The 23,792-nt window shown below is 36.1% G+C and overlaps 1 protein-coding gene across 1 annotated transcript in view; it reads left to right on the top strand.

Annotated features, from left to right (window-relative positions):
• The window catches only part of GABRG3 (gamma-aminobutyric acid type A receptor subunit gamma3), a 635,102-nt gene that overhangs the window by 163,195 nt on the left and 448,115 nt on the right, over window positions 1–23,792 (top strand). The gene's annotated exons all lie outside the window — the stretch shown is intronic.

Below are 23,792 nucleotides of genomic sequence, written 5' to 3'. Positions count from 1 at the left end.
CCTGCTGAGCGAGGAGCCTGATGTGGGGATCCATCCCAGGACCCTGGAATCACGACCTGAGTCGAAGGCAGACACTTAGCCAACTGAGCCACCCAGGTGCCACTTAAGAATTTTCAGATGAGAAGATTGTCCTGGATTATCGAGGTTGACCCAGCATCATCACAGTGTTGTCACAAGGAAAAGAGTGACAGGAGAGTCAGAGAAGGAGATGTGAAGAAGGGAAAAGAGGTTAAGAGATTTGATGTGAGAATGACTTGAATCCACCCTCCATGATTTTGAAGATGGAAGAAAGAGACCAATACTCAAGGAATGCAGGAGGTCACTAGAAGCTAGGAAGAGCAAGGAAACAGTTTTTCTCCTGAGGTATCCAAAATAAACAGTCCTGCCAATGCTTGATTTTAGCCTTGTGAAACCCACTTTGGCTTTTTGTTGAGTTCTAAAAGTTCTTTATATATTTTCCATACTACTTCTTTGTCAGTTATGTCGTTGCAAGTATTTTATCCCAGCTTATCTTTACATCCTCTTAACAAGGTTTTTCACAGAACAAAGTTTAGTTTTGAAGAAGTCAACTTATCTATTTATCCTTTTATGGCTCATGCTTTTGAAAACAGTACAAGACCTTTTCTTCACAGGCTTAAATCCTGAAAATTTTCTCCTATGGTTTTTCTTTAAGCTGGTGATGCATTTTGAATTATTATTATTATTTTGTATAAAGAATGAGATTAATTTTTAAAAAATAGATGTCTAATTTTTACAACACCATATATTGAAAAGGGACTCTTCCCTCCACTGAATTCCTTTCAAACCTTTATCAAGTGTGTGTTGGGCATATTTGCAATTGGTGTGGGTCTGTTTCTGGGTCTCTCTTCTATTCTATGTATCTAGTGCTTGTTACTCCACAAATACCACACAGTCTAATTTACTGTAGTTATGAAATTAGTCTTGAAATCAGATACATTAATTCCTCCAAATTAATTCTACTTTTTCAAAACTTTTTAGCTATTCTAGTTCCTTTGCATCTTAATATAAACTTTATAATAATCTCGATTTCAATAAAAATCTTGCCTATATTTTGTTTATTTTTAAATTTTAATTCCAATTTTGTGAATAGACGCTGCTATATTAATTTCAGGTGTACAATACACCTGAATTGTGATTCCACAATTCTACACATGACCCAGTGCTCATCACAAGTGCACATCTTAATCCCCATCACCTGTTTCACCCATCCCTCTACCCACCTCCCCTCTGGTAACTATCAGTTTGTTCTGTATAGTTAACAGTCTGTTTCATGATTTGTCTCTCTTTTTTCTTTTTTCTTTCTTTCTTTTTTTTTTATTTTAATGTTTTTTTTTTATTATATTATGTTAGTCACCATACAGTACATCCCTGGTTTCTGATGTAAAGTTCGATGATTCATTAGTTGCGTAAAACACCCAGTGCTATGTCTCTCTTTTTTCCTTGCTCATTTGTTTTGTTTCATAAATTCCACATATAAGTGAAATCGTATGGTATTTATCTTTTTGTGACTCACTTTGCTTAGCATTATACTCTCTAGCTCCATCCATGTCAGTGCAGATGGCAAATTTTGTTCTCCTTTATGCCTGAATGATATTCCACTACATTTATATACCCCATCTTTTTTATCCATTCATCTATTGATGGACACTTGTACTGCTTTCATAATTTGGCTATTGTAAATGATGTTGATATAAAATTGTGGTGCGTGTATCGCTTTGAATTAGTGTTTTTGTATTTGGGGTAAATAGCCTGTAGTGCAATTACTGGATACTAGGGCAGTTCTATTTTTAATGTTTTGAAGAAACTTCATACTGTTTTCCACAGTGGCTGCACCAGTTTGCATTCCCACAAACATTGCAACGGTGTTCCTTTTTCTTCTCATCCTCACCAACACTTGCAGTTTCCTGTGTTGATGATTTTAGCCATTCTAACAGGTGTGAGGTGATACCTCATTGTAGTTTTGATTTGTATTTCCCTGATAATGAGTGATGTTGAGCATCTTTTCATGTGTCTGTTGGCCATCTGGATGTCTTCTTTGGTGAAATGTCTGCTCATGTCTTCTGCCCCTATTTTAATTGGATTATTTGTTTTGGGGGTGTTGAGTTGTGTAAGTTCTTTATATATTTTGGATGCTAACCCTTTACCATATATGTCATTTGCAAATATCTTCTCCCATTCCATAGGTTGCCTTTTAGTTTTGTTGATTGTTTCCTTTGTTGTGCAAAAGCTTTTTATTTTGTTGTAGCCCCAATAGTTTATTTTTTGCTTTTCTTTCCCTCACCACACGAGATAATATCTAGAAAAATGTTGCCTATCACTGATTTGAAGTATTGTCAGAGACAATACTACCTCTGCAGTCTTCTAACATTTTTGTGGTTTCAGGTATCAAATTCAAGTTTTTAGACCATTTTGTGTTTATTTTTGTGTATTGTGTGTTTTGTGTTTCATTGCTCTTGTGTTTCCTACTTTTCATACTCTCACTTATGGTCTTTCCTTTCCACTTGAAGAGTCCTCTTTAATATTTTTGTAGGGTTTGTTTAGTGTCATGAAGTCCTTTAGTTTCTGTTTGTCTGGGAAAGTCTTTCTCTCTCCTATTCTGAATGACAGCCTCGCTGTATAGAGTATTCTTGGCTGTAGATTTTTCCCTTTCAGCACTTGAATATTTCACTCCCTTCTGGCTTATAAAGTTTCTGCTGAAGAATCCATTGACAACCTTTTGAGGTTATCCTTCTATGTAATTGTCTTCTGTTTCTCTTACTGATTTATTTATTTATTTATTTTTATCACTGCTCTTTTCCATTTTGATGACTATGTGTCTTGGTGTGGACCTCCTTTGGTTGATTTTGTTGGGGGAGCTCTGTGCCTCTTGGATTTGAATATCTATTTTCTTCCCAGATTAAGGGAGTTTTCAACTATTACTTCTTCAAATAAATGTTCTGCCCCCTTTTCTCTTTCTTTTCCTTCTGATGAGATCCCTATATGTGAATGTTATTATGCTTGATGGAGTCACTGAGTTCCCTAAGTCTCTCCTCATTTTGCGTAATTCTTTTTCTCTCATTTGTTCAGCTTGATTACTTTCCACGACTCTTCTAGTTCATTAATAGTTACTCTGCTTCTTCCAGCCTGCTGTTTATTCTATCAAGTGTATTCTTAATGTCAATTATTGTGTTCGTCATTCCTGATTCATTCTTTTTTACCTCTGTGGTAAGGGTCTCAATGATATTCTCCACTCCTAAGTCCGGTGAGTATCTTTATGATCATTATTTTAAATTCTGTATCAAGCATGTTATTTATATTCGTTTCACTTAGGTCTCTTGGTATGGTTTTTCCTGTACTTTCTTTTATGACATAGTTTTCTCTCTCCTCATTTTGCCTAAATTTCTGTGTATGTTTCTGTATGTTAGGAAAGTCAGCTATATATCTTGTTGACGTGGGAACAGAAGGCAAGCCGAGGACAAAGTAGAATCTGACATCCCACAACCCCCTCCCTCCCAGATGGAATATATGTGACATTCTTCAGGCATTCCTGGCTGCCCTAAACCTAAGGAAAGGAAAAACAAAATTAACTTGTAGAGATCACAATCCTGCAGGACCTGAGTCTCCCTCAGTTTACAAATGTCTTATCAATCTACAAGAACAAAGCATTTCTATCAACCTAGCTTCCAGAAGGAAATGTAGATACAATTAAATGTCCTTATAACCTGCAGCCCATTCACAGATACTTGAAGCAGGCAGAGTATAATGTTCCTCCAGGAAGTACCCAACTATCTTCCTGTTAATGCCTTGGTAGAGGGTAAAACAACCTCAACTTGATAATGGCAAGGCCTCTGGTATCCTGTGAGTCTTCTTTCACATATGAAAATCCCTTTGAAACCTCCCTTTTTCCTTACCTCCCCCAGTCCCATAGTATATAATCAGCTGCAGCTCACAACCCTGGGGCAGCAGCTCTTTCTGCCCACATGTCCTGTCCCTGTGCTTTAATAAGCCACCATTTTGCACCAAAGACTTCTCAAGAATTCTTTCTTGGTCATTGGCTCCGGACTCCACCCCACTGAACCTCACCTATATTCCACAACCACATCGTTGTTCTTGAAAGTAGTGGGTGGGATTCGCACTTTTAAGTAGCTGGTGCTGATCCTCCCCCACCTGGATGAGCAGCAGCTGCCCCAGAGAGAAGGGCAGCCAGGTTGCTCCGCACATGAATGGACGGGGGCATAATGGCACAATTTATGTGAACTAGTCCTCCTCCACGGGGATGTGCAGCCACCATGGAGATCAGGGCCAGCTGGGGTGCTCCACACAGCATGCCTGGGCTAGGGGATGCAGTTTTAACAAAGTGCGCATCCTCCATGGGGGTCATATGGGTCTTCCCAGCAATGGGATCCACAGTGCTGGGACTGAGGTGGGTCTGGCTGGAGGGGGCAGAGTGCGGTGTAAGCACGTTAGGTTGTGAGTGCCCTCACTGCCCTTGTTTCTTCAGGTGGCTGTGTGTATATGAAAAGGGATGGGGGAGGGAAATTCCTTTGTTCCTGGAGAAGTCCCTCAGGGAGCTCTGAGATTAGTAACTCAGTCTCCCTCCCATAAACCCAAGGCGCCTTTCAAACTGCTGCTTCCAAGCTGCATGTCCTCGGGCTGTTCACTGTGCTAGCTCTTTAAGGACAGGGGTTCAGCTTCCTGTCATGCTCTGGGTTTTTTCAGAGCTGAGCCTGTTCTGATTTTTAAAGTTCCAGGCTTTCAGGCCCATAGGTTATAAGCACTCACAGAATTCTGCCTCTCTGCTTTTCAAAGCCAAATGAGTGCTGTGGGGATTTCTCTTCCCTTTATAGTCTCCCAGGTGTGCTGGTCTAGTCTGTTTCTTGCCCCTCTCTGCAACCAAAGCTCCTTCCCTCCAGGGGCCAGACCCATGGGTTTAGGTTCCCATGGAGTCCTCACCCTTTCTGCCCTCTTTGGTGTGGCTTCTTCTCTTACGTTCAGCCAGTCTTGGAGTCCTTTCTAGGGTTGCTCTGTATCCATGGGACAAGCTGAGTTTAGCATCCTCCTACTCCGCCGTCTTCCCTGGAAATATCCTCTTGTCTACCTTTTGACAGGAATGATATTGAACCTCTATATCAATTTGAGGAGAAGCACATCTGTGTTATGTTGAGTCATTCAATTAATGAAAATAGTTGGACTTTTCATGTTTTTAGATCTTTGACTTCTATCATCTCTTCATGCCTTTTTCCCATTTCCTAATTGAATTTTTTTAAAACATTGAGTAATGAGAGTTCTTTGTATATTCAAGATACAATTTTTTTGTCAATGCCTTCAAACAATTTTCTGACACAAACTAGGTGTCCTACAATTCAGTTTTCTTTTTACAGTTCAACATTTAAATATATGATCTTTTTGAGTTAATTTTATATAAGGTTTGGAGTTTAAATCAAGGTTTGTATTTTTGCTATGAGGATCCAGTTATTTGTATACTTCTTTCATTGAATTGCATTTGTACCACTGTCAAAAATAAGTTGGCATTACTTGTGTGGCTAGTTCTAGGTTGTCTGTTCTGTTCCTTTTATCTGTCCATCCCTTTGACAGTACTACACAGTCTTGGTCATAGTAACTATAGAGTGGTCCATAATACCAGGTAGAGTGATTCCTCCACTTTATTCTTTTCTTAATTTTTTTTTGTTTTTACACTTTATTCTTTTTTTAGAATTGTTTTGAATAAAGCAAATAATATTTTATATATAAATTTCAGAGTAATTGTAACTATGCATACAAAATGCAAAGATTTTTATAGAAATTGGGTTAAATCTATATGCCAATTTGAAAAGAAGATGATTTTAGTATATTGAATCGTCTAATCCATGAACATAGAATATATTTCTATTTATTTTAGTTCTATGATTTCTATCATCAATACTTTGTCATTTTCAGCATACAAGTTCTGTACATGTTTTATTGGATTTATGCCTAAATATTCATTTATTTATTTATTTATTATTTGTTTGTTTATTTTTTTTTTTTTTACTGTCTGTCTGGTTTGGAATTGGGGCAATATTATCTTCATAAAATGAATTTACAAGTGTTCTCTCCTCTTCCATTTTCTGGAAGACAGAGTATAACAGGTATTTATTTTTAAATATTTGGTAGAATACTCCCATGAAACTATCTGGCCCTGGAATTTTCTTTTTTGAAAAATTTAAAATTATGAATCCAATGTTCTCAAAAATTATAGTGATATAAGTAGGTAGTGCTGAAATTTATCAATTTCATATTGGGTGAGTTGTAGTAGTTTGTGTTTTTTGCACAAGTCATTCATTTATCTAAGTTGTTAAATATATGTGTGAAGATTTGTCATGGTAGTGCCTTCTTATATTTTTTATGTCTGTGGAGACTGTAGCGATGGTCCTGATTTTTGTAATTTATGTTTTCTCTTAATTTCTTATCAGTCAGCCAGAAGTTGTCAATTTTGTCTTTCTTTCAAAGCTCTTTATTTCAATTTATTTTATCTATTGTGTGGGTTCTATTTCACTGATTTCTACTCTTATTTTCTTTTTTTGCTTGTTTTGTGTTTATTTTTCCCTTTTTTTTTCTAGGGTTCTTAATTTGGGGAGTAAATAATCGATTTTGTCATCTTTTTCTCTTTTCTAACATATGCACTTAATTCTGCAAATTTCCACTCATCCCTGCTTTAACTGCTTTCAATAAATTGTGGTATGATGTATTTTTAGCTTTATTCAGTTCTTTGTATGTTTTTATTTCACTTTAGACTTCCTATTTGACCCCTGGATTACTTAGATGTGCATTGTTTAGTTTCCAAGTGTTTGGAGGTTTTCTTATTATCTTCTGTTAATGCTTTCTAGTTTGATTCTGCTGTGTTTGTAGACCATTCTCTGTATGATTCCGATTCTTTTGCCTTTGGTGAGGTTTGTTTTACACACAAGATATGGTCTGTCTTGCTATATATTCTGTGGGCACTTGAAAATAATGCATATTCTTGTCATGTTGAGTGGCTTACTCTGTGAATATTGATTAGACCCTGTTGGTTTATGATGTTTTGAGCTTGTGTATATCCTTGCTGATTTTCTGCTAGTTGTTCTATCAGTTGTTGACAGAGGGATGTTGAAGTCATCAACTGTAATAATAGATTTATCTAATTCTCCTTTCAGTTCCATCAGTTTTTACTTCATATATATTTTATAGCTCTGTTGTTTGGTGTATTCACATTTAAAATTGCTGTATCTTCTTGGTAGATTGAAACATCATTGTATAACCCTATCTCTGATAATTTTTTTTTGCTCTGGAGTCCACTCTAGCTGATGTTAATGTAACCATTCTTCCTTTCTTTTGATTAACTTTTTCATGATGTATCTTTTTTATCCTTTTTCAAATTATCTATATGGTTGAATGAAGTAACATATCATTGATTCATGTTTTTTAATCCACTCTGCCAATCTTTATCTTTTAATTGATATCTTTAAGGTATGTGCATTTCATGTAATTATGAACATGCTAATAGCTTAAGTCTGCCATTTTATGTTTTGTTTTCTGGTTTGTTTGTTTGTTTGTTTGTTTTTTCCTGTTTTCTTCCTTTCTGTAGGTTATTTGAAATTTCTCAAAATTCCATTTTGACTTATCCATAGTGCTTCGTGTGTATCATGTTTACTATGTGTTTGGTGGTTGCTCTAGGACTTACATTATATACATATAACTTATCATGCTTTACTGGTGTCATAATTTTACCAGTTTAAGTGAAGCATAGACACCATACCCCCTCTACATTCCTTTACCCTAGTTTGTAATAAACTTGCCTTAGTAATTCCATTGTACACATTTGGAACTGCATCAGACAGTATTATTTTTTTTTTACATCTGTCATCAAATATAGTTTCAAAAAATAAAAAGGAGAGGGAAAATCTATTGTATTTTCCCATATTTTTGTTAATGGCTTACTTCCTTTCTCCTGTTTTCCTATAATTTCTTCTTTTTTATTCTCTTTCTTTAGAGATATTCCTTTAGCCATTTTTTAGGGTAGGTCTAGTGGTAACAAATTTTCTTAGCTTTTCTTCATCTGAAAATATGTTGGTTACTGTTTCCTTTTCGAAGGTTATTTTTGCCAAATACAGGGTTATCTACTTCTTACAGCACTTGAAAATGTGTGGCACTTATGTCTGACCTCCATGGTTTTGATGAGTAATCCACTGTCACTCAAGTTTGGTTTTTTTTGTTGTTGTTGATTTTCTTTTTAATCTTCAGTTTTCAGAAATTTTACTATGATGTATCTTAGTTTGAATTTCTTTGCATGTATTCTGTTTCAGGTTTTCTTAGCTTCTTAATGTGTAGATTTATGTCTGTAACTTAAATGAGAAGTTTTCAGCCCTTTTTGTTTGTTTTGAGTACTTTTTCGTACTCATTCTACTCTTTTGCTTCTTGGTCTCCAATCTTATGAATGTTAGATCTTTTGTGATAGACCCACAAGTCTTTGCAAATCTGATCCTTTTTCTTTCAGTCTGTTTTCTCTCTTTTTTTTCTTCTGATTGTATAATTTTTATTGTTCTACATTAAATTTCATGAGTATTTTTTTCTGTCCCCTCCATTCTGTTGTTGAACCCATCAATGAATTTTTTGTTTAAATTTTAGTCATTCTATTTTTCATTTTAATTACTCATTACTGTCCAATGGAAATGAAAGTCTCGTCTCAACATTCTCTGACACCACCTTGGCTGAAGGTGGGGGAATCTTATTGTAGCCTGTCAATGGTGGAAGTCAAGGCTCCCCACTCATCTTTGTGGGCATGAGTGGGGTGGGTCCACTATTTTATCTGTTGTGTTTAGCTAAAGTAGAACAATTATTGTTAGGCTGACCTTTTATTAGTCCTTTAGTTAAAAAGGGCATGATTTTGTGGTGTTTTCAAATGTTCCTGAGTTGCTGGCTTTTTCAGCTCCAAGTCTAGGCTATATGAAGTAAAAAGACACCCCAAGGAACTTACCACCAAGCCATTCTTTGTGTGCTGATGCCCTAAGAGTCTGCCTTCTTCTCTCTACTTTTCACAGTCTTATGCTGTTTTATGATAATACCCAAGGATTTTACCTAACCTAGCTATAGAAATATGGGTAAGTGTGTCTCTTGCATCTTTGCAGAACTGGGATCTCAGATTTTTTTTTTTTTTCCTCAGCCCTGTCTGTTCTCATCTAGAGAAGTTTGAGTTTTAGTGGAAAATGGGCTTGTTTTTCTGTTTTTATTCTCAGCGACCAGAAATCTGATTTTTGTGCAAGCGTTAAGACTAATACATTTGGAACTATGGCTCACAGATAAGATTAAAAGGTGTGTCATGTTTTCCCTTCTATTACAGTTTTAGGTAATTTGTCCATTAAAGAATACCACACTTGAGAAGTAATTTTATCCCACCATTTTCCTATCTGCCTCTTACCCATGTGTAGAATGGCATTCCTCTCCAAATACAGAAACTATAGGAGATGATAAAGTCTGCCTTCCTGGACCTTCCCCAACCCAACAGAGAAAGAATCATATTCCTGAAGTGGAAGAAATTATATATTATTGGCAAACTTATTTGCACTTGTGGTTAGGGAACACTACACTATAAAAAAATAAAAATAATTTTGCCAATAATATATGCTTCTGTTCCACTTCAGAAATATGATAACTGGAATCCAATTGCTTGAATGCTTGGAGCAGAAGATGGAAATTTTTATATTTTGGAGAAGAAAACATTACAAATACTTTTTGAGAATTATGATTTGCAAAGTTATGTGGTTTATTCAAGTTTAAAAAAACCTCACCAGTATGGCACTAAAATTTTCATTCTAATGTGATAGTTTGCCCCATAAGAATTATGAACACATGAAATACAAATTTTTTAGGATTTGAACACAGGGGCCATGAAATGAAGAAAAGCTAGCAATAGTTTTTCATTTGATAACACAGTGGGTTAAAAATAATATGTTAAAATTACTCTAGTCTCATTCTGAATTATCTGGTATGTCACAGTTCTTGTGCCTCCCACTGTCAATCATCTGGGTTTTACATATATTTATTATCGACCTGAAATTTGAAAGCACTTGAGAAATTTACTCCTGTGTTCAAGTATAGACTGAGCTTGGAAGGTGGGCAGACAGACCTGGACTCAAATTCTAGTTTGGCCATTACTGCCTGTATGACAATTGGGTAAGGTATTAATCTTACTACATTTCTATTTCCTTACCTATAAACTAGAGATAATAATATTATCTCCTTATAATAGTAATAAGTCTTATACAGGTATATTCCAATATCAGGTGCATATGTTCTCATTATTATGATTTTTACTATACTGAGATATCACAATGTGCAAAGCAGAGTACTTTGGACTGTGTGTACAGTGTCAGAATTTCTCATTTTTTATCAAATTTCTTTTGATCATGGCTCCTCAAATTTCTTGTGCATAGAGCTCTCTTGATGAATATAAATTACTATCTTCATTCTCCATCTGCATTCACCCAAATCCACAGAAGCCCTATTACTTACGTGAATGAAGTGTATGGAGTTCTTGTGTTCTCAGTTTATAAGTACTTTCTGAGCATCTACGTTGTGTAAGCAGGCTCTGGCCCCTAGTTATACAGCAATAAACCAGACCCACAGGTGGGCTCTCCAGGTTTTTATCCTGCCTTGTTGGGTCAGGTTAGGTTTTCAGATGGACAGGAGCTTTGGGAATACAGGTGGGATGAGAAATACAGTTGTTAGGAATAAGACCTGGGTTATAAAAACCCATATGGAAAAGATGTGATTAGTTTGGGGGTTAATTACACAAGAACAGAGAGATAGGAAGGAGAGAAAAACACTTAAAATCATGGGTTAGACACTGAAGCATGCTGCATAGCAGTGGAACAACAGCTCCCACCATGACAGCAGATTTCACATTCCTATAATTTTGTGCTGAGCACATAATAATCTGAACCTAACAGATCCTGTGCATGGGAGTCCATGAGGAAACCATTTTGTTAAAGGCTTTTTATTTCCCCATATTCCATGCTCTCTTTAATGTGATTTTAAAAATCCATTTTCAAATTATACCTATAAATTCTTTTAAATTTGCTTTAAACATTTTGTCTAATTATGACAGTAATAAAAAGGAATTACACTACTCATATCTATTTCCATAAGAATTTTAAGTGTAATATGTTATTTTATCCTAGCTGTGCACTTTTGTTGAGTCTCCTTTTAAATAAAGTGCCAGAGGTTAGAATAAAACACTATTAATCTATTAAAAGTTTAATAACAAGAAAATAGCGTCCTTGTTATTGGATAAAAAAGGGAAAATAAAACCTCCATTATTCCTTGATAAACCACGTCACTTGGGGAATGCTTCCATTTTATTAGATGAAAAAACTTTACTGCTAATTTTTTTAGTAGAAACACCGTCTGAATATTATATTATTCTGATAGTGATCTTTTATCTCTCTTTGGTTTAAAGACCTCCTCTGTACAATTTACATCTCCCTCTTCCACACACATTGCCCACCTTTCCCACCAAAATTATTTACTTCATTATACAGGTCATTTTAGTATTTCATGAAGTCCTGTGACATTGTCTCCAAACTTCTCACATTGCTTATGCATCTACCAAGGATTAAAAAAAAAAAAAAAAATTGTTTCTTCTACTCCTCTCTGTTCTCCTCCCCCTGCTCCTCTCCTATTCCCCTTCTACCCCTACCCCCCACTTCTTCTGCTTCTTCCTCTCTTTAAAATTTATGTTAATTAATGGAATTTAATTTTCATACCTTAAAGAAAAAAGTAATACTAAAAATTTTTAAATAGAAAAATAAACTGCTTCATACTCTACCTTGCCTGACTTGAGTCCACTTCCCATTCTCTACATTCTGTTATTTATCTTCCCTTTCCTAAAATATGTTTATATGAAAATTTCTGGATTAGTCATTGTAAGACAGTACATATTGGTGCCTACCAGAGATGACAAGAATTTAGAATTCTTTCTACTATCTGCCCTTCTCTGTGTATTATCCACCCCCATTCTAACCAAACAATTACAAAACAAAATTTGATTCAATATATATTCCCTGCTTACAATGTTATAATCATGTGATTACTGAACCCTGCAGAATGTCCTAGTGTGATTTACTTAATTTTGGGGGAGGGGGATAGAAATTGTTTGTTCAGGAGGTAACTGCTTCCTTTAAAAAACATAGTATCATATCCTAGCATTACAGTGTTTTATCAGTAATTCTGATTGAATCATAAAATCCTCTCAAGGTTTGAGTTCTTCAGCAGCCCCCTTTGGCCATCTTCCTCAGATTGCTCTCTTTTCATCTGCTCATGGGGCTGCCCCCTGGCTGTGGACCTGGAGTTTCCCTACACCATCATCCTAGGAAGCTCCTTCCTCTCTTTCTTGTGTTGACTCCCTCATCTCTAGACCAGTCCCTCCCAGTCTTAGGCATTCTCTTCCCTTATTTTGGTGGAGCAATTCTCCAAGAACCTCCTGAAGAATGTTTCACAGAAGGTAACTTTTTGGAAACCTTGACTATCTGAAAATTTCTTTACCTTCACTCTCCTCGGCTGGGAATAATGTCCCCTCAGTGTTGTGTAAGCATGAATCTCTTGCTGGTTAGATTCTGTTATTGCATGTGGATGGGTTCTCTTTCATCCTTATTTATGCTTATTTGATTGTGACTACTTTTTGCCTCAACTCCTTTACTCCTTGCCACAATCAGAAAGTTTCTTTTCCCCTTCAAATTTTGGAATTTTATGAAAATGTGTTTTAAATACAAGTATTATCTGTTTTTTTTTTTTCTTTCATTATGCCAGGCACTAGGCAAATCTTAACTATCTGAAAGGTCAAGTCTTTAGATAATAAAAATTTGCCTCCTATTATTCCTTTTTTAAATATACCCACTGTAGTTTTAATGTGTTAAGTGTAATGTTAGTCTAACATGCTTCTACACATAAGTTTACAAACACTTGTATCTTAATGAAAGAATATATAACTCAAAAGACGAGTTATACACAGTGTAGTGTCAATGAGTTAAGCCTAGGGATGTTCTTACATGCTTCTATACATACATTTGCAAACACTTTTTTCTTAATGAAAGAATATGTTACTTGAAAGACACATTATATGCAGTAGAGTTTCATTGACTTAGTAACAAGTATACTCTAAAGTGCTTCTACACATAACTTTGCAAATACTTATAATGAATAAAGATGTTACATGAAGGAAGTTATATACACAGTATATTGCAATGATTTGAGCGTCTGGTTATTTCCATATACTTCTACATGTATGTTTACATTTTAATGAAAGAAAATGTTACTTGAAAGAAGGTTTATACACAGTACAGTTTCAATGAGTTAAGCATGTGACTATTCCCATATGGTTCTACACGTATGTTTACAAACACTTATAATAACAAATAAAGATGTTACTTGAAAGACACGTTATAGACAGAGTAGTTTTAATGAGTTAAGCATAATGCTACTCCTATATGCTTATACACAAGAGTTTACCTACCCTTATCTTAATGAATGCAAATGTCATTTGAAACACGTATTATACAAAGTGTAGTTTCAATGAGTTAAGCATAGGACTATTCGCATATGCTTCTACACATAAGTTTACATATACTTCTATCTTAATGAAGAAGATGTTATTTGAAGAACACAATGTACACATTGTAGTTCTAGTGAGTTCAGCCTACTGCTATATCCATTTGTTCTACACAGAGCTTTACATACACTTTTTAAAAGTTTTAATTTAAATTCCAGTTAGTTAACATACAGTGTTAAATTACTTCAGGTGTACAATATAGTGGTTCAACAGTTTTATACAACACCCAGTGCTCATCACAACAAGTGAACTCCTTAATCCCTCACCCATTAACCTATCCCCCCATCCACCTCCATTCTGGTAAGCATCAGTTTATTTTCTATAGTTAAAAGTCTGTTTCTTGGTTTGTCTCTCTCTCTCTCTTTCACTTTTGTTCATTTATTTTGTTTCTTAAATTCCACATATGAGTGAAATCATATGGTATTTGTCTTTCTCTGACAGATTTATTTCACTTTAGCATAATACTTTAGCTCCGTCCATGTAATTGCAAATGGCAAGATTTCACTCTTTCTTTTATAGCTAAATAATATTCGTGTGTGTGTGTGTGTATGCATATATAACACTTCCTTCTTTATCAATTCATCAGTCAATGGGCACTTGAGCTGTTTCCATAATTTGGCTATTGTAGGTAATGCTGCTATAAACATCTGGGTACACATATCCCTTTAAAATAATATTTTTATGTTCTTTGGGTAGATACCGAGTAGTTCTATTTTTAACTTTTTGAGCAAACTCCATACCGTTTTCCACAGTGGCTGCAACAGTTTGCATTCCCACCAACATTGTGAGAGGGTTTCCCTTTCTCCACATCCTCACCCATACCTGTTCTTCCTTGTGTTGTCAACTGTAGCCCATTCTGACAGGTATGAGGTGATATTGTTTTGTAGTTTTAATTTGCATTTCCCTGATGATCAGTGATATTGAGCTTCTTTCATGTGTCTTTTGTCCATCTGTATGTCTTCTTTTGAAAAATGTCTATTCATGTCTTCTGTTCATTTTTAAATTAGATTATATGTTTTTTGGGTGTTGAGTTCTATAGTCTTCATATATTTTTGATAATAACCCTTTATCAGATATGCCATTTGCAAATATCTTCTCCCATTCCATTGGTTGCCTTTTAGTTTTGTTGATTGTTTCCTTCACTGTGCATTAAGTTTTTTATTTTAATGAAGTCCCAACAGTTTATCTTTACCTTTGTTTCCCTTGCCTCAAGAGACATATCTAGAAAGAAGTTGCTATGGCTGATGTCAAGGAAGTTATTGCATGTTCTGTTCTAGGATTTTTACGATTTCAGGTCTCACATTTAAGTCTTTAATAATTTTGAATATATTTGTGTGTATGGTGTAAAAAAGTGGTCCAGTTTCATTCTTTTTGCATGGTGCTGTCCAGTTTTTCCAACACTATTTATTGAAAAGATAGTCTTTTCTCCCATTGGATACTCTTTCCTGCTTTACTGAAGATTAATTGCTGATATAATTGTGGGTTCATTTCTGGGTTTTCTATTCTGTTCTATTGATCTATGTGTCTATTTTTGTGCCAGTACCATACTACATACTACATACTACATACTACATCTTTTTTTTTTTTTTAAGTCTGGAATTGTGATACCTCCAACTTTGCTTTTCTTTTTCAAGATTGCTTTGGCAATTTGGGGTCTTTTGTGGTTCCATACAAATTTTAGATAGTTTGATCTAGCTCTGTGAAAAATACTGTTGGTATTTGGATAGGGATTGCATTAAATATGTAGATTGTTTTAGGTAGTATGACATTTTAACAATATTTGTTCTTCCAGTCCATGAACATGGAATGTCTTTCCATTTCTTTGTGTCCTCTTCAATTTCTTCCATCAGTGTTTTATAGTTTTCAGAATACAGGTCTTTCACCTCTTTGTTAGATTTATTCCTAGGTATCTTATTGTTTTGAGTGCAATTGTAAATGTGATTGATTCCTTAATTTTTCTTTCCACTGTTTCATTACTAGTATACAGAAAGCAAGAGAATTCTGTACATTGATTTTGTATTCTACAACTTTATTGAATTCGTGTATCAGTTCTGGAAGTTTTTTAATGGAGTCTTTTGGGTTTTCTATATATAGGAGCATGTCATCTACAAACATTGGAAGTTTAACACTTCCTTGCCAATTTGGATGCTTTTTATTTCTTTTTGTCGTCTGATTGCTTTGGCTGGGATTTCCAGTCCTATGTTAAATAAAATTGGAGAGAGTGGACATCCCTGTTTGCACCTGACCATAGAGGAAAAGCTCTGTTTTTCTCCATTGAAAATGATGTTAGCTGTGGGTTTTTCATATATGGTCTTTATTATGTTGAGGTATGTTCTCTCTAAACCTACTTTGTTGAAGGTTTCTATCATAATTGTCAAATGATTTTTCTGCATCTATTGAAATGATCATATAGTTCTTATCCTTTCATTTATTAATGTGATTTATCACATTGAGAGATTTGTGAATATTGAACCACCTTTGCAACCCAGGAATAAATCCCACTTGATTGTGGTGAATGATTCTTTTAATGTATTGTTGGATTTGGCTTCCTAATAGTTTATTGAGAATTTTTGCATTTCTTTTCAGCAGGGGTATTGGCCAGTAGTTTTCTTTTGTTGTGGAATCTTCATCTGGTTTTGGTATCAGGGTAATGCTGGCATCATAAAATGAATTTGGAAGTTTTCCTTCCCTTTCTATGTTTTTGGAATAGTTTGAGTAGAATAGGTATTAATTCTTCTTTAAATGTTTAGTAGAATTCGCCTCTGATGCCATCTGGTCTTGGACTTTTGTTTGTTTGGAGTTTTTTAATTATTGATTAAATTTCTTTGCTAGTTATCCATCTGTGCAAGTTTTCTATTTCTTATTATTTCAGTTTTGTGAGTTTATATGCTTCTAGGAATTTATCCATTTCTTCCAAGTTGTCCAATGTGTTGGCATATAGTTTTTCAAAATATTCTCTAAGAATTGTTTGTATTTCTGTGGTATTGTTTGTTATTTCTCCTCTTTCATTTGTGATTTTATATATTTGGGTCCTTTTTCTTTTTGATAAGTCTGGCTAGAGGTTTATCAACTTTTAAAAATTTTTTTCAAAGAACCAGCTCTTGGTTTCATAGATCTATTTTTATTGTTGTTGTTGTTTTTTTAATTTTCTGTATCTTTTATTTCTACTCTAATCTTTATTATTTCCTTCCTTCTGCTGGCTTTAGGCTTCATTTGTTGTTCTTTTTCTGGCTCTGGCTCCTTTAGGTATAAAGTTTGGTTGTTTATTTGAGATTTTTTTTCCCCTCCATGAAGTAGGCCTGTATTGCTATACTTGCCTCTTAGGATGGCTTTTGCTGCATCCCAAAGGTTTCAGACTAGTGTGTTTTCATTTTCGTATGTTTCCATGTACTTTTTGATTTATTCTTTGATTTCCTGGTTGGCGCACTTATTGTTTAGTAGCACGTTGTTTAACCTCCATATATTTATGGTCTTTCCAGACTTTTTCTTGTGATTGACTTCAGTTTCATAGCATTGTGGTCAGAAAAGGTACATGGTATGTCTTCGATGTTGAGGCTTGTTTTGTGGCCTAATATATGATCTGTTCTGGAGACTATTCCATGTGCACTTGAAAAGAATTTGTATTCTGCTGTTTTAGCATGAAAGGTTCTGAATATATCTGTTAAGTCCATCAGGTCCAGTGTGTCATTCAAAGCCATTGTTTCTTTGATGTTCTATTTAGATGATCTGTCCATTGATGTAAGTGGAGTGTTAAAGCACCATAATATTACTGTATAAGTTAGTTCCTTTATGTTCATTATTAACTGTTTTATATATTTGGGTGCTCCCATGTTGGGTGCATAACTATTTATAATTGTTATATCTTCCTGTTGGATTGTCACTTTTGTGATTACATAGTGCCCTTCTTTGTCTCCTCTTACAGTCTGTGTTTTAAAATCTGTTTTCTGTGGTAGAAGTATTGCTACTCTGGCTTTCTTTCGATGCCCATTTGCATGAGAAATGTTTCTCCATGGCCTCATTTTCAATCTACATATGTCTTTAGGTCTAAAATGAGAGTCTTGTAAGCAGCATACAGATGGGTCTTGTTTTTATTTTTTTAAACCATTCTGAAACCCTTTATCTTTTGCCTGGAGCAATTAGTCCATTTACATTGAAAGTAATTATTGATAGATATGTATTTATTGCCATTTTATTACTTGTTTTTCTTTCTGGAGATTTTCTCTGATGATTTCTTATTTTTGTCTCTTTTGGCCTCTCCTTTGCACTCAAAGAGTCCCCTTTGATATTTCTTGCAGGAATGTTTTAGTGGTCCTTTAGTTTTTGTTTGTCTGAGAGACTTTTTATCTCTCCTATTCTGAATAATAGCTTGCTGGATCAAGTATTCTTGGGCGCAAGATGTTTCCTATTTAGCACTTCAAATATATCATGCCACTCCCTTCTGGATTGCTATATTTCTGTTGAGAAATGTCCAACTAGCCTTATGTGCTTTCCCTTGTAAGTTAAGGACTTCTTTTTCCTTGCTGTTTTTAAGATTTTTTAATCACTATATTTTGCAAATTTAATTACAGTATATATTGGTGTTAGCCTGTTTTTTATTTTGATGGGAGTTCTTTGTGTCTCCTGCATCTGGGTATCGGTTTCCTTCACCTGATTAGATAAGTTTTGAGCTATTATTTCTTCAAATAAAATTTCTGTCCCCTTTTCTCTCTCATCTTCTTCTGGGGCTCCTAAATATGAATGTTATTATGTTCGATGGAATCACTGAGTTCACTAAGTCTATTCTTGTGTTCTATAATTCTTCTTTCTTTTGTTCAGCCTCATTACTTTCCATTAGTTTGTCTTATAGGTCACTAATTCATTCCTCTGCTTCTTTCAGTCTGGTATGCATTGCATCAAATGCATTTCTAATCTCATTTATTGCACTCTTCATCTTTTATTGATTCTTTGTTAACTCTTTTATCTCTGTGGTAAGGATCTCACCAATGTCCTCTATTCATTTCTCAAGCCCAGTATCCTTATGACTCTTGCTTGAAGTTCTCCACCAGACATGTTACTCTTATCCATTTCACTTTGATCTGACCATGCCCTTATCTTGTTCTTTTGTTTGGGATAAATTCCTTCATCTTGGCATTTTTTTCTAAGTCTCTGCCTTCTCTGTGTTAGAAAACCCAGTTATGCCTCCTACTCTTGAAAGTAATGGCTTTGTGAAGAAGAGACCCTATAGTGCCCAGGGTCTGGTGCATCAAGGAGTGCCTCCAGTGTGTGCTGCATGAGTTCTGATGTTTTGTTTTGGCTGCTCTATCCTTCAAGCCAGTCATCTGCTAAGGCTCTCCTTGCATGCCATGGTCAGTATTTGGTCTTTGGGCTGAATGTGGTGAGTTTTAACTAGGTGTGCTCTGGTCTGCTTGTGAAATGAGACTTGTCACCACCTCTCCTATAACTGAGGCCCTGCAGAACTCTCTGGTTGGGAAAGGTGGTATGGGCAGTGGTTTGTGCTGGTCTTCTTGGGGAGGAACCTGCTGTGCTGGGACTGAGGCAAGCATGACTGAGAAGGGCAGTCCTACCAGAGCACAGGAGTGGGTTTAGTGTACACAAGTTAGGCAGCCAGTGTCTGAGCTGTGCTGCTTCCCACAGGTAGCTCTGCATTTCTACTGAAGGGCAGCAGAGGGAAATGGCACTGTCCAACTCCTGTGTTCCCTGAGAGGTGTCTCCATGAAAGCTGCCTCTCGGGGATGCACTCTGAGAAGAGTGAATAATCTCCCCCCTGTGGGTCCCAGGTTCTCTTCAGATTGCTGTTTCCAGGCTGTCTGCCCCCAGGTTTGCCTGCCTTCTTTCCAGGAATAGGCTAGTGCCCTCCAAGCTCTATCCCAACCAAGCCTGCTTACGTTTGAAAGTCCAGACTTTAAGCTTGCTCATTGCAGGAAGTCATGAAATTCAACACCTCTCGTTTTCCAAGCAAATGGCTTTGGGGAAACATTCTCCTTGTGCATTACCTTGTCTGTTCCTCTCTTTTCTTTACTTCTCCATGACCACAGCTCCCCCATCTCCACAGCATGAGCAATTCGTTTCTCCCTGAAACCACATTTCTTCACTTCTCATCTTCTTTAACGTGGCCTTTTTTCTCTCTTCAGTTGTGGAGTTTCTTCTTTCCATCTTTAGGTCTATTTTTGGGCTTTTAGGATGATTTGATAGTTATCTAGTTGTGTTTATGGCATGACTCAAGCCTTCAGTCCTATTCCACTGCCATCTTTCTCTGAAAACATTCTTATATTATTTCTTTAATAAATTCTTTCTTCTATGATATTATTTCTCTCTCATAATTATAACCATTGTGTACTGTATATATTTTTCTTATTGCACTAGTTTCTGGGAAATTTCTACCAATTTATCCTCCAACTATCTACTAATCAAAATTAAATAAATAACGAAAGAAATAAAATAAAAAACTCCAAAGGACTTTCTCGTCCTTGGAATATTCCTCTTTTATGGCTCCTGCTATTATTTTGATGACTTAATAACATCTCTTCTCTCTCTGAGGACATTAATTATAATTACTTTAAGTTTTCTTCTGGTCCCACATTGCTTCTGATACCTCTGGTATCATTTTTTCTATTTGTTTTGGAGTACATTTTTTTCAAAGAAAGCATTTCCTCACTGGTGTCTTACTAATATTTAGAAATGAAGTACTCATGGATGATTGGAAGTTCTCTGTACATCTCACATTGGAGTGAAGACTGGGAATTTAGAGGAAGTGCTGTCTGTTAGTATTTATAAGTCTTTTTACTTTGGCTTATTAATTTCACGAGGATTTTTTTTTTTTTTTAATCCTTTGCTTGGGAAGTTGCAAACCTGTGGATAAAATGCTGGAAGCCAAACAAGGAAATGGCCTGGTGTGCTCACCTTTTATTTCTGTGTTTATTGGAATGGAGAAAGACAACCACAAACTCTGTGTTTCGTTTATGGAGTTTTAACTCCCCCTTCTATTTTGGACCCATTGCAAGTTCCTGTCCTGAGATACCCAGAACCTCTAACTCTTGAGATACTTCAGGGTTCTCCTTGTCAAGTACTGTGACAGTCTGAGCTATTACCTCACTTGTGAGTTAACAAGTTGGCCTGCTACAGTTTCACAGATTCTGGCAGAAGAGTGGAGATGCCTGGTTCAGAGACAAAGGACTTTATTATTCAGGTCACAGCAGGCATTGTAAGTTCCATGTTTGCCTCTGTTCCCCTTGCCCCCCCCCCCCCCCCGCCCAAGTTCCATGGGATAAACGTGAAACAGTTTGTGTCACAGCTGAGGATCCCTGAAGTTAGGAAACCCCAACATTTTTAATGTCTGCACATCTTTTAATGATGTATTTGATGAAGAAATTTCTTCATTTCAAAGAAATTCAATTTATCAATTTATTCTTTTATGCTTAATGTTTTAGTGTTCTATTTAAGAGATATTTGCCTATCTCAAAATCACGAACATATTTTTAAAATTTGTTTTCTTCTTAAAATTTGAATATTTTAACATTCACATTTAGGTCTATAATCTACCTCAACTTAATTTTTATCTATGACATGAGGTAGGAGTCAAGGTTAATTTTTCCCCCCATAATGATATCCAGTTGCTCCATGACCACATGTTGGAAAACTATCTTAAAGAATGCATAGAATCCTAAAGACTGAGAGCATGTTTCAGTATTTAATATGTCACTACTTTTATGAGGTATAGAATGTAAGACAAAATACAGCTGCCATTATTGTGTATTTACCAAATGGTGATTGGGCTATTCAAAGGAAACAAAGAAATAAAAGATCTGTTTTTAAGGAGGTTATAAACAAATGGATAGGAATAAACTTTATATATACAGTTTATAAAAACAAAGGAAAAAGTTGTGCAATAAAATGGATAGCATGTCTCTCTAAGACCTCTTAACTGTTAACTGCAGTACGGTTGTCACATTTGTTTCGAAGTATCTGCCCATGCCTAAGGAAAATTAGGGAGACTGAAAAAATTGGATTTCTTGATATATTAAGTAATTTCCTAGGAGAGAAGGCAATCCAAGGAAAGGAGCACGAGGAAAGGCGAATTGGATTCATCAACAAAGCTTTGGTTAACAGATGTAAGGGATCATTCTGAGTATGGTATCTGACACTCCTTTTCTTCCCTGGTACCTGGAGAGACGTGGGAGGGGAGGTTAAAGCCATTTCGCTGAAACCATTGTAGGATATTGGGGCCCTTGCAGCCCTAATTTATGATTTCGTAAGCCAGGGTCTACACAAAAGGGTGAAGTTAAAACTTCCTCATTTGGTTACTAACCACTGTGCAGCTTTGGTCTTCTGAAAGCTACAGGTCAAGTGAGCTAAGTGGAAATTGTAATGGCACCTTTTGGACATGGCAGGTGCCAGATTAGATGGCAGTACCCAGCAACAAAAGAAATCATATACAAAGGACAAAGCATACCAAACGTATCTAGTACTTTCTGGACTAGGATCAGAGGAGAGAAAATGAGCATTACATTTTGACTGTTCAGGGAGCAGACAGGGCTTGTTCTTTCTCCCTTCTTTCCTTCCTCCCTCTCACTCTTTTCCTCTCTCTCTCTTCCTCCTTCCCTCCCTCCCTCTCTCCCCCCCTTGCTTTCTTTTCTTTCTTTCTCTTTCTTTCTTTCTTTCTTTCTTTCTTTCTTTCTTTCTTTCTTTCTTTCTTTCTTTCTTAAAGATTTTTTGATTTATTCATTTGAGAGAGAGAGCATGAGCGGGGAGGGTCAGAGGGAGAGGGAGAAGCAGACTCCCTGCTGAGAGGGGAGCCCCATGCAAGGCTTGATCCCAGGGCCCCAGGATCATGATCTGAGCTGAAGGCAGATGATTAACTACTGAGCCACCCAGGTGTCCCATTATTTATTTATTTTTAAATATTTATTTATTTATTTATTTATTTATTTATTTATTTATTTATTTTAGAGAGAGAGTGAACATGAGTGGAGGGATGGACACAGAGGGAGAGGGAGAGAATCTCAAGCAGACTCCCCGATGAGTGCAGAGCCCAACTCGGGGCTCGATCTCATGACTCTAAGATCATGACCCTGAGATGATGACTTGAGCCGAAACCAAGAGTTGGACGCTGAACCAACTGAGCCACCCAGGCACCCCTGGGATTGTTCTTTAGACATGTGAAACATCTCTTTGAGGTTCTTAGATATAGATTATGAGCAGGAATAGGGTTGGCAGGAGAGAATAAGAATAAGAGTCTAGTTAGCAGCTGGGATTGAGAACCAGCAGAAAACTATTTTGAACATATAAATGTAAGACAACATTATCATTGGATTTTACAACATTTAAATTATCTTACCTATTTGATTCTCTTAACCTAAGAGATTGCAGCCAGTTTTTTCTAAAATGAAAAAGAAGGAATCACCTGGAGGTTAAGAGATTTGCGTACTATTTTATTAGTAAATCCAGGTCTAGTGGAGCCTGGGTCTGTGGACATCATTCTCTAACTCTTGCCTCTTATTCTCCGCAGCCTCACTGTCCCCACACAGCTTCTCACCGTAAATCCCTCTTAACAGTCATGACCCATCAGCCTACCAAAACCACTCTCAGACAAATTCTGCTGAAACACTTATCTTACTATATTTCTACTCTATTCTACACATGCAGAGACTCCCCATTGGCTCCTAGATTACATATGAATGCCTCAGCCTGGTAGCCACATGCCCTTTTTCTCTCTCACTTCTCTCTTATTCTCTAGTTCAACCAATTTTCCAAACATCTCAAGTTTTCCCAAAGCTTTTGTAAACTCCCATTACTATCTCTCTCAGTGTAAGCATTGCTCTCTACAATGCACTGTATAGGTTTCCATCTCTTAGTCCCTCCATGAGTGAACATTCTGTGGTAGGAGGGGTATCCAGAGCCTCTTGGCATCTCCCCTGCAGGGGCTGTGGGAGTGCTCTGTGTAGAGGGCCAACTCCAACGTTGATAAGCCCAGACTCACTGTCACTCAAAAGCATCTTCTAAGTAGTGTACTCTGATCCAATTCAGTTAGTGGAGGGTTTGGAAAAAGGAAGTATCAGAGGGAACCATATCCATGTTCCCAAGTAAATTTTATTACCACTGAACATAGAAGAAATTAGAATGTTTGACATTAATATTCCAAAAATAATTTTCCACTTTTCTTTTGAAATTTTTC

Source organism: Ursus arctos, unplaced genomic scaffold (genome assembly GCF_023065955.2).
Source record: "Ursus arctos isolate Adak ecotype North America unplaced genomic scaffold, UrsArc2.0 scaffold_28, whole genome shotgun sequence".
In the NCBI taxonomy this organism is placed as follows: domain Eukaryota; kingdom Metazoa; phylum Chordata; class Mammalia; order Carnivora; family Ursidae; genus Ursus; species Ursus arctos.
The sequence above is the reverse complement of the archived record's forward strand: the minus strand, read 5'-3'. Positions and strand labels throughout refer to the sequence as shown.